Source organism: Sturnira hondurensis, unplaced genomic scaffold (assembly GCF_014824575.4).
Source record: "Sturnira hondurensis isolate 20B ecotype Veracruz unplaced genomic scaffold, ASM1482457v3 Scaffold0010803, whole genome shotgun sequence".
Lineage (NCBI taxonomy): Eukaryota > Metazoa > Chordata > Mammalia > Chiroptera > Phyllostomidae > Sturnira > Sturnira hondurensis.
The window spans coordinates 1,052,890-1,069,229 of record NW_028083434.1 but is presented as its reverse complement, the minus strand read 5'-3'; the positions used below and the strand labels follow the sequence as shown (position 1 = coordinate 1,069,229).

Genomic DNA, 16,340 nt, shown 5'->3' with positions numbered 1-16,340 from the left:
TTATGCTATTACAGTTGTCTCACTTTCCCCTTTTATTCCCCTCTGCCCTGCATACCCCCTCCCACCCACATCCTCCGCCCTTAGTTCATGTCTATGGATTATATATATAAGCTCTTTGGCTTCTCCATTTCCCATACTATTCTTAACTTCCCCCTGTCTATTTTCTTCCTACCATATATGCTACTTATTCCCTGTACCTTTTCCCCCATTCCCCTGTTCCCCACTGATAATCCTCCATGTGATCTCCATTCCTGTGATTCTGTTCTTGTTTTAGTTGTTTGCTTAGTTTGCTTTTGTTTTTTGTTTTTGTTTTTGTTTTAGGTTCAGTTGTTGATAGTTGTCAGTTAATTGTCATCTCACTGTTCATAGTTTTGATCTTCTTTTTCTTATGTAAGTCCCTTTAAAATTTCACGTAGCAAGGGCTTGGTGATGATGAACTCCTTTAACTTGACCTTATCTGGGAAGCACTTTATCTGCCCTTCAATTCTAAATAATAGCTTTGCAGAATAGAGTAATCTTGGTTATAGGTTCTTGTCTTTCATGACTTGGAATACTTCTTTCCAGCCCCTTCTTGCCTGTAAGGTCTCTTTTGAGAAATCAGCTGACAGTCTGATGGGAACCCCTTTGTAGGTGACTGTCCCCTTATTTCTTGCTGCTTCTAGGATTCTCTCCTTCATTTTAATCTTGGGTAATGTAAATATGATGTGCCTTGGTGTGTTCCTCCTTAGGTCTCTGAGCTTCCTGGACTTCCTGGAAGTCTATTTCCTTTGCTAGATTAGAAAAACTCTCCTTCATTATTTATTATTCACTTAATTACCACAGCAAGGTAATCACCAATCCCACCCACCATTTTATTTCTAAGTATTAATTAAATCCATCTTCTACTCTCTCTTCCTATCATCACTGTCTGTTATTTCTTTCAAAACTACCATTGAGGCATCCTAATTGGTCTCCCTGCATTTAGTCTTAACTCTTAAGTCTCTCTTCTTTTTGAGTTCAGACAGATGAAACTAAATCACAGATATGCACTTAATTCTTCCATCAAAATCTTCAGTGATTCCTATGTCAACTGGTTTTAAATCCAAGTTCCTGGTAAAGTCATTCAGTGTCCTCAGTCCACCTCCATCTACCTCTCTATTTTATTTCCTTCTACTGGTCCTTACTCACAAGTAATCTTGCACAGTTTCTTGCTTTCTTGCATATATTTTGCTGCTTTGTTTCAGCAGATGTTAAGATGGAATTAGACGTGCCAAATATCTAATGGAAGAACCACTTATAGAAGGTGAAGGAGGAAGAAGTAGAAATAGGTGGGAATAACTTTGAAACTATGTTCTGAAACTTGTGAAAGAAGGATTGACTAGGAAGAGCTTCTCACTGCAATGCAGTTCTTTTTAAAAAAATATATTTTATTGATTATACCATTACAGTTGTTCTATCCCCCCTTCATTCCCCTCCACCCGCACACTCCCTCCCCCACCATTCTCCCTCCCTTAGTTCATAACCACATGTCTCAAGTTCTTTAGATTCTATATTTCCCACACTATTCTTGCCCTCCCCATCTATTTTCTACCTACCATCTATGCTATTTTCTGTGCCTTCTCCCCCCTTCACCTCCTCCCACCCCCCTGTTGCTAACCCTCCATGTGTTCTTCATTTCTATGGTTCCACTCCTGATCTGGCTGTCCTCTTGGTTTGCTCTTGTTTTGGGTGTGGTTGTTAATAACTGTGCGTTTGCTGTCCTTTCACATATTTTTCATCTTCTTTTTCTTATATAAGTCCCTTTAGCATTTCATATAATAAGGGCTTGGTGATGATGAACTCCTTGAACTTGACCTTATCTGAGAAGCACTTTATCTGCTTTCCATTCTAAATGAAAGTTTTGCTGGATAAAGCAATCTTGGCTGTAGGTCTTTGAATTTCACAACTTGGAATACTTCTTTCCAGCCCCTTTTTGCCTGGAAGGTCTCTTTTGAGAAATCCGCTGACAGTCTGATGGGTACTCCTTTGTAGGTGACTGTCCCCTTATCCCTTGATGCTTCTAGGATTCTCTCCTTCATTCTGGTCTTGGCTAATGTAATTATGATGTGCCTTGGTGTGTTCGTTCTTGGGTCCAACTTCTTTGGTACTCTCTGAGCTGCCTGGATTTCCTGGAAGTCTATTTCCTTTGCCAGACTGAGGAAGTTCTCCTTTATTATTTGTTCAAATACGTTTTCCACTCATGGCTGTTTCTTTCCCCCTTCTGGTACCCCTATAATCCGGATGTTGGAACGTTTAAAGATGTCCTGGAGGTTCCTAAGCCTCTCCTCATTTTTTTGAATTCTCATTTCTTCATTCCTTTCTGGTGGGATGTTTCGTTCTTCCTTCTGGTCCATTCCATTGATTTGAGTCCCAGTTTCCTTTCCATCGCTATTGGTTTCCTGGACATCTCCCTTCATTTCAATTAGTTTAGCCTTCATATGTTCCTCTAATTTGTGACTATAATCTACCAGTTCTGTGAGCATCCTGATAAATAGTGTCTTGAATTGTGCTTCTGAGAGGCTGGCAATTTCTTGGTCGCTTAGAGTTATTGGCTCTGGGACTTTGAGTTCTTCTTGTGCCATCTTTTGGGCTGTTCGTGCCTGTTCCGTAGCAGGATTGGAGCCCTAAAGTGTTCACTAGAGCACGGCAACTAAGTCGCTGGGTTGTGACGTTGTATGTGGGGGCAGGGTCAAAGAGGGACAATGGCTTCCCGTCTGCTGCCTGCCGCCTTGGCTCCCACAGGCGCCGCAGCCACCACCATCACCAAGCCCACGCATTTCGTTCCACTGCACTCGAGTGTGCCACCGCTGTCAGCCCTCCACCACTGGGTTCAACCCCTGGGGCCTGCGTGGTCCGTCTTACTATGTGCGAATGTGCGACCGCGGTCAGCCTGCCCCGCACCCGACTGGTTCCGGGCTGCCTGCACGCCTAGGTCGGGGGGGATCTGTCCTGCCCAACCCAGCTCCGCTGCTGGCTCCGCCTCTCTTACCGTCCCCGTTGAACGGTTCGTAGTTGTCGGACTTCCGTATAATTCCGTTTTCTGGTCTTTGGGTGTGTCCTAGTTCTCCAAACCTTTGTTGTAGTCAAACTTGGTTGTGGGAGAAGACACAGTGTTTCCACCTATGCCTCCATCTTGGTGGAAGTCCTGCAATGCAGTTCTAAGAAAGTCTTGGACAAGGGTGATTGGGGGTACTCAAGCAGAAATTGTCCATTAGAAGAATCCCACAACAGGCAATAATAGTCTGGTACTAGTAATTCTGCCATGCCTAGTCATTGTCTGAGAGTTCCCCGGGGGGAAGCATGGCTGGGTATGAACACTGCAATAGATTCAAAGGTTATATAGCTCAGTCATCAGTGCTCCCTGCAGCAGGTTCTCTCATAGGAAGATCTGAATAGGGTATTGCCATGGCTGCTACATGCTTTTACCCCTATAGTTTTTTCCCATGCTTTTCTAGCTGCTACTCCCTCTGGCCACCCCACTTTTGATTGGTTGACTGCCACCAGTAATTTAAACTCAGCTGTCACTTCCTTCATGAAGCCTCCTTTGACACACCCAAGATGAGTCAGGAGCCCACTTGAAGCATACCTCTATCACGGTAGTTATATATTTAGGAACCTGTTCCTATCATTTGGATGAAAGCAACTTGAAGGCAAGGATTATGTCCCATTTATCTTAATATTCTCAACACCTGACATTGTGTTCAATAAGTATTTGCTGCATGAATAAATGAGTGAAGGAATACCCAGACTCAATATCCCTAATTTACAGCCTCTGCTCTAATCAAACTGGTTTTTTGTTTCAGAAAAGCATTTTTCTCGCTTTTGTCTCCCCACTTTCTTTCCTTCGTGTTTCCACTCTTACATAAAATGTCTCTTTTTCACCTTGTCAAGTTGTATTCATTCTTCAAGATCCTGCTTAGTCTAAACTTACCTTAAGACCAGGCCTCCCATATCCACTTCCATCTACTCTAATTTCCTGTTTCTCTGAACTGTCACTGCACTTGAAAGTCTGAACCACACAAAGCTAGTGTATTTGATTATACATGGTCTTGAATTGCTCACTAATCATTTTGGGGGTGATGAGCCTAACTTGCCAATTAGAAGTTAGTGCAATAAAAGAAGGATTTATTTTGCATACTTCTTTGTGCACCTCCTCTAAAATATAGCATAATGCAAAGTACTGATTACAGACATTCAAACCTTTCAATCCTGGAGGGCTGTCAATCTCTGCATGCAGTTACCAGAGGAATATAAAACTCTCTTTTCCTAGAAATTATATATGTGGGTGAATTATCCTTGAGATTTAGTCAAGAGCCCTCTACTGCTAAAGTGGTTTAATCAGAAATGTGAGAAACAGAAAGGTCCTAACTGGAATTTTAGAGAAGTAGGTGACTAAAGGTATTACTTCCACAAAAATGTTTGACAGGAGTGATTTTGTCTTAACAGGAGATTCATTCTATTTACTCTATTGTACTTATTTTACATGAAGCCAGAACTGTTTGATACTCCTTGTAGTTTAATATGTCCCAAAGGATCTTTGATCCAAGTTTCTCATACCATCTATACATTTATTCATTCATTTTTTAATCATAATTTTTAAAGATTTATTTATTTATCTTTAGAGGGGAAAGGAAGGAGAGGAGAGAAATATCAATGTATCGTTGCCTCTCATGCATCCCCTGCTGGGAACTGGCCTGCAACCCAGGCATGTGCCCTGACTGGGAATCGAACCACGATCGTGTGGTTCGCAGGCCCATGCTCAATCCACTGAGCTACACCAGCCAGGGCCATTTATTCATTCATTTAACATATATTTACTGAAGGCAGTCTCAGCTGTGCAGCTCTGAGTGCACCCACCATCACCACCACCACCACCACCATGCCTAACTTCACCATCACCTGGAAGATGCACAGCAATGAGAACTTTGAAGAGCTCCTCAAGGCCCTGGGTGTGAATGCCATACTGCGGAAGGTGGCCATGGAGGCAGTATCCAAGCCGCACATGGAGATCCTCCAGGACTGTCTTGAACCATGTCCATCAAGATAACCACCATGGTGCACACCACCAAGATCAACTTCAGGGTCTGAGAAGGCTCTGCAGAGGAGACTGGATGGATATAGGTGCAGGAGTTTGGCCACTTGGGAGAATGAAAACAAGATCCATTGCACACAAACTCTCCTCCAGGGGGATGGCCCCAAAACCCACTGGCTCCATGAGCTGGCCAACGATGAGCTGATACTGTTGTTCAGCACCAATGATGTGGTCTACACAAAAATTTATGTTCAGGAGTGAAGGTGGCGGTCATGTTCCTGCTTTGGGGGTGTTCTGTGGAGGCAGTTCCTCTAGAAGGCCCACTCAGAATAAAAACACATTCCCAGGAACTTAGGTTACTCTATCAGATATACTATTTGACACCTTTGTGGGGTTTTTTTGATGGAATGAGAAACAGAACAGGAAAATTTTGATGCCAGCCATTGCATACAATTTAGACTGGGAATAAGGAAACCTAGGTTTTAGTACTCACCTCGCCATTTTTCTCTTGTCCCTTGTGTGATACTGGACAACTTTTTCAGCCTTCCTAGATTTTCATTGACTCATCTTTAATATTAATAGTTTTCATATGTTTATTATTTATTTTATATACTGACAAATGGATAAACAATTCTGGTATATCCATGCAATGAAATATCATTTGATCATAAAAAGGAATAAAATACAACATGGATGAACCTTGAGAACATTATGCAAAAAAAAAAGTCAGTCACAAGAGATGGCATATTATATAATTCCATTTACATGAAGTGTCGAGAACAGGGAAACTTACAGAGATGGAAAGTAGACTAGTGGTAGTCTAGGGCTAGTGGATATGCTGGGGCAGGAAGGGGCATGGTGGTTAATGGTTTCTTTTGGGGGTAATGAAAATGTTCTTGCCCTGACTGGTGTAGCTCAGTGGATTGAGTGCAGGCTGCGAAACAAAGGGTCGCCAGTTTGATTTCCAGTCAGTGCACATGCCTGGGTTGTGGGCTAGGTCCCCTATCCCCAGTAGGGGGTGCAAGAGATGCTACCACACATTGATATTCCCCTCCCTCTCTATCTCCTTCCTTTCCCTTTGCTCTAGAATAAATAAATAAATAAATAAATAAAGTCTTTAAAAAAATAAAATGTTCTGAAGTTGATTGTGGTGGTGGTCACACATATCTGTGATTATACTGAAAGCTATTGAATTGTACACTTAAAATGGGTGAATGGTATGGTATGTGAACTATACCTTAATAATGCCATTTAAAAAAATTGTACACTAACATTCATAGCTGCATTGTTCATAATAGCCAAAAAGTGGAAGCAACCCAAATATGCATCAACTGAAGAATGGATTTTAAAATGATATAGTTATACAATGGAATATTATGCAGCCATAAAAAGGAATGAATTAGTGATTCCTGCTATCACACAAATAAATCTAGCTCTAACACATGCTCAATGAAAGAAGTCAGATGCAAAAAAAACCCCTACATATTGTATGATTTCACTTATATGGTATGTCCAAAAGAGGCAAATCTGTGGAAAAACAACATTGATTAAAGGTTTCTAGGGGATGTGGGTAGGAGAAAGTTGGGAGTAGCTATTAACAAGTATGGGGGTGATGAAAATGTTCTGGAGTTAGATAGTTAGAAACCACTGCATTTTACACTTTAAAATGATCATTTTTATGTGAATTTATCTTAACTTTTAAAATTTCCCAGAAAGGCTATAGAGGAGTAAATCCTGATTTAATGGCTGTCAAAAAACCCCCAAAAACAAAAACAAAAGGCACATGGTGAATTACTCAGAAGAACCAAATAAATTATTGGGGGTTTTTTAGAAGCTTGGAGGAGAGTCTTAATAAAATAGTCAAAATCATCAAAGTTCCCACATTTGGATACCATTCTCACCAGGCATCTTTTTTATTATAATTTGTCTTGTCGTGTACATTTTTTTTTAGGAGAACATTTACTGATAATAGTTTTCAGGTCTTCTTGGCCATTATATTTTTTCATGAAAAAAAGAATGAATTGATTTAGAATTTTGAGTTGGTTTATAAATGTTTTCCAGTCATCCCATGGAGGCATAATTGAACCTCCCCCCTCCTAAGTTCAGTTACAATGTGGAGGCTCTTGACACTCCATACACCAGGAGAAACTGAGATAAATTTATTACGCAAGGGGCCCTGGCAAAGGAGGGGATCCAAACAGCTTTGGACTGGCTTAAGAGAGAGGAAGAGGGAGTGTGTTGCAACTTTATAGTCTCTAGACTATACTGACAACAAAGGAGAAGGAAAGCTCTGGGCTTTCTTATGAGCCTGCCAAGAAGTGGGGAGCTATCTATAAATGCTCCAAGATTTTGCACCTTTTAACTTTCCATGTTTGTTATTTTGATTACTTGCTGTCTTTTCTTGTAAAGCTTATTTTCAAGGCAGTAGCAAAAGAAAGTTCAGATGAAAAAGAAGAAACTAGCTCAAATAGTATTGGTAGGATTCAGTGACTGACTGAACTTGCATGAGTGTCAAAGAACTATTATGGCAAGGTTTTTTTAAGTTTGGGTAACTCTTGAGAGAATGATCACTACTGCCACAGAACTTGTAAGGAAAATTGTGAGAAGAAACTTTCTTTACCGTTCAAACTTAATGCTTAGAAAATGTTTGTGCAAGCAGTATCTTGGCAAATGTTTTTCTTGTAAACATATTTTTCCTTAACATTCTAATTAGTATCACAGACATCTATATGATAGGAATAACATGCATGCAAAACCACCAGTTTAAAACAAATTTAGTGAAATTAATAAATCATTTAAACCTGATTTTTATTCCTTTTATTCATGTAGTTTAGGTCTTCAACTCCCAGTTACAGTATGTTTAAAATTGCAGCCACTCTCCGTTACACACAGGGAGGATCCAGAATTCACATTTTCATGTGCTGAGATACTGGGTGCAGCCCCAATTTTGGAATTGCAACCGTGGTTGACAGGAGGGTTGAGAAAGCTATCAGCTTCAGCGTCCCGCCTTCTCCAGCGCTTGCAGCCCGCAACCCACCGACCACAGCGCACAGTTAAATTGCCGCTGCCTTCGAGAATATATGCGGCCCTGCACATGTCCGCGCACGCCCGCCGTCATCCGTTGGAAAAGAAACCCGGATGTGCAGTGGTCGGGGTGGGGGTGGTGGAGGTGCGGTCCCCTACCCATGAGGCAGCGCGCTTAGCTATATACCTCCACCGAGGTCCGAGACGTTCATTCCACGCCTGGAGTCACCGTGGCTGCTGCTTTTCTTTGGCTGCCGCTTAGTGTTTTCGTGATCCTCATCTTTCTCGTCCTCCTTCGAGTCCCGGTTTGGCCGACCGGTTCCGTTCGTGGTACGTGTCCCCACACCCGCCCTCGCCTCGGGGAAGCTGGCGGAGGCTCTCGCTTGAGGTTGTTACCGCCTTGCCCTGAGGGCAGCAACGGAGGCCTAGCGGTGAGGGAGGCAGTTTGAGGGTCTGTATTCGGCGAAAGTCGCCTGGATCGCCCAGGGTGCGGGGGGAGGGGACGAAAAGGTGGCGCGGTGCCGGGTGGGCCACCATCTTGCGCCATCCCTAGCGGGGGGAGGGATCTAAGGAAGGTAGCTGCTCGGCGGCCGCGTTTGGCGGGCAGCTCAGGCCGTGGTCGCGCGGGCTGCCGCCACTGCCCCCTCATCTCTTGGGGCCTGTGCATCTGTCCCGTGACAGGTTTTGTCCGTTCTTTTTAGAAGCAACTCCCTTTAGTCGTTTATACTTTTGATGTCGATGTTTGCTGACACCCGCCTATCCCCGAGTCTCTAAAGTCGGTAAGCAAAGAAACCGGAGAAGGTTCCGAACTTTCAGGATTCCGGGGCCTTTGGGCCCGTAGTTTAGGTCCAGGTTCCCCCCCGCCCGGGTTACTGGTCGTGGAGTGCTCACATCCTTGTTCTTGCCAAAGGGACTTCGCTCCTCCGTTATAAAAATCGTGCTCCATTCCGTTATTGTCTAGAGGAGAAGAGCCTTGAGGAGAAACGTGGAGTTCGATATACAGTTTTTTTAACAGTGAGCTTTGCAGGTTTTACTTATGGAAAAAAACATCTCATTCTCAGGCTTTATCCTTCTCTAGACACGGAGGGAGTTCCTCTTGACTTATCTCAAGTTTTAATGCTTTTATTAAGGAGAAATCAGAATAAAATGTCAAGTGTACCAGCTTCTGGAAGCACGGGAGATCTTCATCCAAGGCATTCTCTTTGTTTGCAAAGATTTTTTACTTGTTCTTTTTGAATATGTGGACTTAAATTTTGCCTTTTGTTTTCAGTTTTGGTCTGTGAATTTTAATGTTTTCTAGTGCCATTAAATATAAAATTGAAACCAAGAAATAGAGTTTTAAACAACAAAAGTCTCCTCTTTGCATTCGTGAGATGTCCAGCTTTGGGGGTTATCGTGAAAACTCAAACTGTCTCCTTAAGGATAAATTTTGCAGATCCTATGAAGGCACTGGTTTGCTTTATTAAGTTATGGCTGTATGCCCTTGATGTTTTAACATTGGTACAAATTCCACTATAATTGTATTTTACATTGGTATGTTTCATTGATTACTACCCATTTTGAGGTGGGCTGTGGGGTGTTGATAGAACTGTGTGAAAGGTGAGGAAACAGCCTCAAGGAGATTTTACCGAAGTCATAAATGGGTAGGAATTGATAGAACCTGTTCTTAAACCTAGGTTTCCTAAGTCTTCAGCCAGTGTCCAATTTACTGTATTATGCCCCACTTTTCATGGGACTGAGGTGGTTAAGGAGAATAAACAAGGAGGCTCACCCCCCAAAAACAGAAGAAATATTTTTCAATTCCCCTTTCCTTCATATTTTTATTTTTTAATAATTCACATCTTTTTACCTTTTTAGTATTTAAACAATATTATTATTTCCAAGCATGTTGAAAAGTTGAAGAATAGCACACTGGAAAAAGTTTTGATGTTGACGGGCTCCAAATTTCAGCTTCCCCTGTTCAATCTATTTTCTTTCTTCAGTTGTTTTCTAGCTCAATCCAATTTCTTCAGCCCAATGTTTTACTACTTAGCATCAGCGTTTTTAGTTGAAGAAGTGAATGAGGGGATAAGGATTTATAATTCTGTACCTCTTCTTCTCTCCCATTTGTTCTTTTTATTCAAGAGGACATTTAGAACCATGCAAAGTGGAGGGATCAAGGAAAAAGGACTCGTGGACATGGACAACAGTGTGGTGATTGCAGGGGGAGGGGAGTATAAGGGGGTAAATGGTAATGGAAAAAATACAATAAAATGTTTTTAAAAGAACCATACCAAAATATTTTTGTTGCTCATGTTATACTAATAGGAGAGGGGAAATACCTAAATGAATAGCAGTTTTTGTAAATAAAAGGAATCCATAGTTTTAGTGACAGATTACATATTGGAAATATATGTTAAAATATTTTGTTATTTCAAAACTAAGTTAGAAGATCAGAAATATGTGTGACCTATTCACTAATTAAATGTATAACTGAGTATTTTTTCTGTCTTCCTACTTCAAGAAGGATTTAAAAATACTTGGTTTTCAGTAAGGTTATTTTAAATAATGACTCAAGAAGACTTGGTTTACTCAGTAATGGTATCAAAATGTGTGTCTAGACTTTTTGATTCATTTTCTGCAAAGCAGTTTTCATTTAAGGACTGTTTTTATTCACTCTGAATATGTCAGGAAAAATAGTCATCGCTATGTACAACCTGGGTCCAATGGAACTTTTTACATTATTTTTTGTATTTTAAGTCACTTTACAAATAACACATAAGAGTTACAAAATAGGGAAACCAACTTTATTAAATATTTAATAAGAATTTGTGCATGGTGTACTCCTTTGTATATAGTTAGAAAAACAAAAGATACATTTCAGAAGCTGATTTAAGAATCCAGTTGTCTTTTATTAAGACAGATATTAAAGACACTTGCAAAAATGTAAACCAGTGCCACATTTCTCATTAAATTTTTTGTTTAGAAAAAAAATTTTCATTAAAACTATATGTGAACATGTATTGGGCGTATCCATGCTTTAAATAAATAAATATTAATTTTTTAAGTTTTAATTTCTTTCTTTTGGATTTTAAAACTTGTTGTTCAATTACACTTGTCCCCATTTTTCCGTGTTACTCTCCCCTGCCCTATCAAACCCCCACCTCGAACATTCAATCCTGCTACCCTTTGTCTTTGTCCATGAGTCCTTTATACTTGTTCTTTGAATTGACCCTTCCCCTTTTTTTCCCGTATAACTCTCCTCCCTCCCCTCTGGTCACTGTCAGTTCTTTATTTTCATGTCTTTCATTCTATTTTGCTCTCTTGTCTGTTTGGTGATTAGGTTCCACTTACAGGGGAAATCATATGGTATTTGTCTTTCACTGCCTGGCTTATTTCACTTAGCATAATACTCTTCATTTCCAGCCGTGCTGTCAGTAAAGAGTGGGAGTTTTTTCTTTCTGCTACATAGTACTCCATTCTATAAAATACCAGTTGTTGACCCACTCATTTACTGATGGGCACCTAGGCTTTTCTAGCACTTGGCTATTGCAAATAACACCACTATGAACATTGGGGTGCATAGCGAGCGTCTTTTGAATTGGTGTTTCAGGATTCTTAGGGTATAATCTCAGCAATAGAATTGCCGGGTCGAAATTCAGTTCCATTTTTAGTTTTTTTAGGAAGTTCCATAGTGTTTCCCACTGTGGCTGCCCAGTCTACATTCCCACCAACAGTGCACTAGGGTTCCCTTTTCTCCACAACCTCACCAGCGTTTGTTGATTGCTGATTTGTGTATGACAGTTATTCTGACAGATGTGAAGGGGTATCTCATTGAGGTTTTTTTTTAAATCTTTTTAAAAGATTTTATTTATTTTTAGACAGAGGGAAAGGGTGGAAGAAAGAAAGGGAGAGAAACATCAATGTGTGGCCTCTCATGGGCCCCCTACTGGGGACTTGGCCTGCAACCCAGGCATGTGCCCTAGACTGGAAATCAAACCAGCAACCCTTTGGTTCACAGGCCAGTGCTCAATCCACTGAGCCACACCAGCCAGAGCCATCATTGAGTTTTAATTTGTAGCTCTCTGATGGCTAGTGGTGTTGAACATCCTTTCATATGTCTCTGGGCCCTTTGTATGTCTTGGAGAAGTGTCTCTTCAGGACCTTTGCTCATTTTTTAATTGGATTGTTTGTATTCCTGGAGTGGAGTTGTGTGAGTTGATTATATATTTTGGAGATCAAACCCTTGTCCAGGGTGTCATTGGCAAATATATATTCCCGGTGTGGTTGATTCCCTTTTCATTTTGCTGGTGTATTCTTTAGCCATGCAGAAGCTTTTTATTTCGATGAAGTACCATTTGTTTATTCTTTCCTTTATGTCCCTTGCTCTATGGAACATATCAGTGAAAATATTGCTGCATGGAATATCTGAAATTTTCCTGCTTGTGTTCTCTAGGACTTTATGGTGTCACAACTTATACTTAAGTCTTTTATCCACCATGAGTTTATTTTGGTGAATGGTGTAAGTTGGTCAAGTTTCATTGTGTTGCATGTGACTCTCAAGATCTCCCAACACTTTATTGAAGAGACTATTTTTTACTCCATGTTATGCTCCTACAAACTTTGTCAACTATTAATTGACCATAAGGACATGTGTTTATTTCTGGGCAATCAATTCTGTTCCATTGATCTATATGTTTGTTTTTATGCCAATACCAGACTGTTTTGATAACAATGGCCTTGTAATATACTTTGATGTCTTGTGATACTTTGAGGTATTGTGATCCCTCCTACTTTGTTTTTTCTCAAAATTGCTGAGACTATACAAGGTCATTTATGATTCCATATAAATTTTGAAATATTTGTTTCAGATCTGCGAAATATGTCATTGGTATATTAATAGGGATTGTGTTAAATGTATAAATTGCTTTGGGTAGTATGGACATTTTGATAATGTTAATTCTCCAAACGTATGAACATGGTATATACTTTCATTTATTTGTGTCTTCCTTTTTTAAGACAAAAACATACTAATTATTTATGAATTTCTTTTTTAATTTTTTTAAATTACTGTTGTTCAGTTACAATTGTCTGCATTCCCCCCCGCTGCTCCCTATTTGTGTTTTCTTTAATTTCTTTCTTCAGTGTTGTGTAGTTTTCTGAGTATAGGTCTTTTACCTCCTTGGTTAGGTTTATTCCTAGGTTTTAAAAAAACACTTTATTTTTCTTGTTGCTATATAAGCTGAGATTTTTTCCTGATTTCTGTTTCTGATATTTCATTGTTGGTGTACAAAAATGCCAATGATTTCTGAGCATTGACTTTCTATCCCACTGTTTTGCCAAATTTGCTTACTAGGTTGAGTGGATTTTTGGTGGACTCTATAGGGTTTTATATGTATACTGTCATTTCATCTACAAACAGTGAGTTTTGCTTCCTCCTTTCCAGTTTGGATGACTTTTATTTCTTTTTCTTTTCTGATCACTGTGGCTAGAACTTCCAATATTATGTTGAATAGAAATGGTGAAAGCAGACATCCTTGTCTTGTTCCTGATCTTAGTGGGAAAACTTTAGTTTTTGCCCACTGAATATGATGTTGGCTACAGGTTTCTCATATATGGCCTTCATTACATTGAGATATGTGCCCTCTACTCCCACTTTGCTGTGTGTTTTTATCATAAATGGGTGCTATACCTTATCAAGTGCTGTTTCAGCATCTATTGGTATGATCATATGATTTTTGTCTTTCCTTTTTTTTATGTGATGTATTACATTTATTGATTTGTGAATATTGTACCATCCTTGAATCCCAGGAAAGAATCTGACTTGATCATGGTGTATGCTCTTTTTAATGTATTGCTGGATGCAGTTTGCCAATATTTTGTTGAGGATTTTAGCATCTATGTTCATCAGCGACATTGGCCTATGGTTTCTTTCTTTGTTGGGACTTTATCTGGTTTGGGGATTAGGATGATGCTGGCCTCATAAAAAGAGTTTGGTAGTCATCCTGCTTCTTGGATTTTTGGGAACAGTTTGACAAGGATAGGGGTTAGCTGTTCCTTAAGTGTTTTGTAAAAATTTTCCTGTGAAACCATCCAGCCTAGGACTTTTATGTGCCAGGAGATTTTTTTTATTACTGCTTCAATTTCATTTGCTGTTATTTGTCTGTTCAGGCTTTCTGCTTCTTTTTCATTGCGTTTTGGAAGATTATATTTTTCTAGAAATTTGTCCATTTCATTTAGGTTTTCAAATTTCTTGTCATATAGTTCTTTGTAGTAATTTCTTTCAGTCCTTTTCATTTCTGTGGTATCAGTTGGAGTCTCTCTTCTTTCATTTCTGATTGTGTTTATTTGGGTCCTCTCTCTTTTTTTCTTGATGAGCCTGCTTAAAGGGTTGTCTATTTTGTTTATCTTTTCAAAGAACCAGCCCCTGGATTCATTGATTTTTAGAATTGTGCTTTTAGTCTCTATGTCATTCAGTTCTGTTCTGATCTTGGTTATTTCCTTCCTTCTACTTGCTCTGGGCTGTCTTTGTTGTTGTTCCTCGAGTTCTTGTAGGCATAGGGTTAGGTTGTTTATTTGAAATGTTTCTATCTTTTTTAGGTAGGCCTGTATCGCTATGAACTTCCCTCTGAGGACTGCCTTCACTGTGTCCCACAGGATTTGGGCTGTTGTGTGTTCATTTTCATTTGTTTCCAGAAATGTTTTCATTTCTTCCTTGATCTCATTATTAATGCATTCATTATTTAATAATATGCTATTCGTTCTCCATGAATTTTAATGTTTTTGAGTTTTTTCCTTGAGATTGGTTTCTAGTTTCAGGCCCTTGTAGTCTGAGAAAATACTTGATATGATTTCAATTTTCCTGAATTTGTTGAGGCTTGTTTTGTGTCCCGTCATGTGGTCTATCTTTCAAAATGTTCCATGTGCATTTGAAAAGAATGTATATTTTCTTTCTTTAGGGTGAAAGGTTCTGTATATGTCAGTTAAGTCCATTTGATCTAGTGCATCGTTCAGTTTCACACTATCCTTGTTGATATTTTGTTTGGAAGGTCTATCCATTTTTGACAGTGGGGTGTTAAAATCTCCAGCTATAAGTGTGTTGCTGCCTATATCTTTCTTGAAGTCTCCGAGATTTTCCTTTTATATTTGGATGCTCCTGTGTTGGGTGTACATATGTTTACAATGTTTATGTCTTCTTGATGGCTTCTTCCCTTGAGTGTCATGAAGTATTCTTCTGTGTCTCTTTTTATGACATTTGTTTTGCAGTCTATTTTGTTTGATATAAGTGTTACTACCCCAACTTTTTCTTCCTGTCCATTTGTTTGGAATATTTTTTCCCAAACCTTCACTTTCAGTCTGTGTAGGTCTTTTGTTCTGAGGTGGGTCTCTTGTAGGCAGCATATATGCAGGTCATTTTTCTTATCCATTCAGCTACCCTGTGTCTTATTATTGGAACATTTAATCCATTTACATTTAAGGCTATAATTGATAGGTACGTATTCATTGTCATTTTTCCTTTTTCTACACATGTGCCTCTCTTACTCTTCTTTGTCTTCTTAAGGCAGTTCCTTTAACATATCTTGCAATGCTGGTTTGGTGGAGGTGAATTCTTTTACCATTCCTTTCTTTGGGAAACTCCTTATTTAGCCTTCCATTTTATTTTATTTTATTTTATTTTATTTTATTTTATTTTTTTTATTTTTTTGAAGAGAGGGAGAGAAACATCAATGTGTGCTTGCCTCTCGCACATCCCCCACCAGGGATCTGGCCCACAACCTGGCATGTGACTGAGCTACACCAGCCAGGGCTGGCCTTCCATTTTCATTGAGAGCCTTGTAGAATAGAGTAATCTCGGTTGTAGATCTTTGCCTTTCATTACTTGGAATATTTCTTGCCAGTCCCTTCTTGTAGTGTTTGTAGTGTTTCCATTGAGAAGTCAGCTGCTAGCCTTATCAGGACTCCCTTGTATGTTACTTCCTGTTTCTCTCTTGCTGCCTTTAAGATGATCCCTTTGTCTTGGAATTTTTGCCATTTTAATTACATGTTCTGGGAGTGGGCCTGTTTGGGTTCATCTTGATTGGTATCCTCTGTACTTCCTGGACTTGTATGATTTTTTTCTGGCATCAGATTAGGGAAATTTTCCATAATTGCTTTTTCAAACAGGTTTTCTGTCCTGTGCTCCTCTTTTTCTGGTGTCCCTATTATATGGATATTATTACCTTTCATGTTGTGCTGCAGTTTCCTTAACTCCTCTTTGTTCCTTATGAGTCTTTTTCCTTTTCTTGCT

At 39.6% G+C, this 16,340-nt stretch overlaps 1 protein-coding gene and 1 pseudogene across 4 annotated transcripts in view; both read left to right on the top strand.

Annotated features, from left to right (window-relative positions):
- Positions 1–4,897: 4,897 nt before the first annotated feature.
- On the top strand, positions 4,898–5,311 carry LOC118996075 (cellular retinoic acid-binding protein 1-like; annotated as a pseudogene).
- Positions 5,312–8,256: 2,945 nt separating this feature from the next.
- ZNF280C (zinc finger protein 280C) overlaps positions 8,257–16,340 on the top strand; it is a 68,043-nt gene continuing 59,959 nt past the window's right edge. For 2 of the 4 annotated variants that reach the window (XM_037059329.1, XM_037059324.1), the window contains exon 1: positions 8,257–8,404. The gene's annotated coding sequence lies outside the window, so the exon portion shown is untranslated. The other 2 variants (XM_037059325.1, XM_037059326.1) reach the window with 2 other exon arrangements.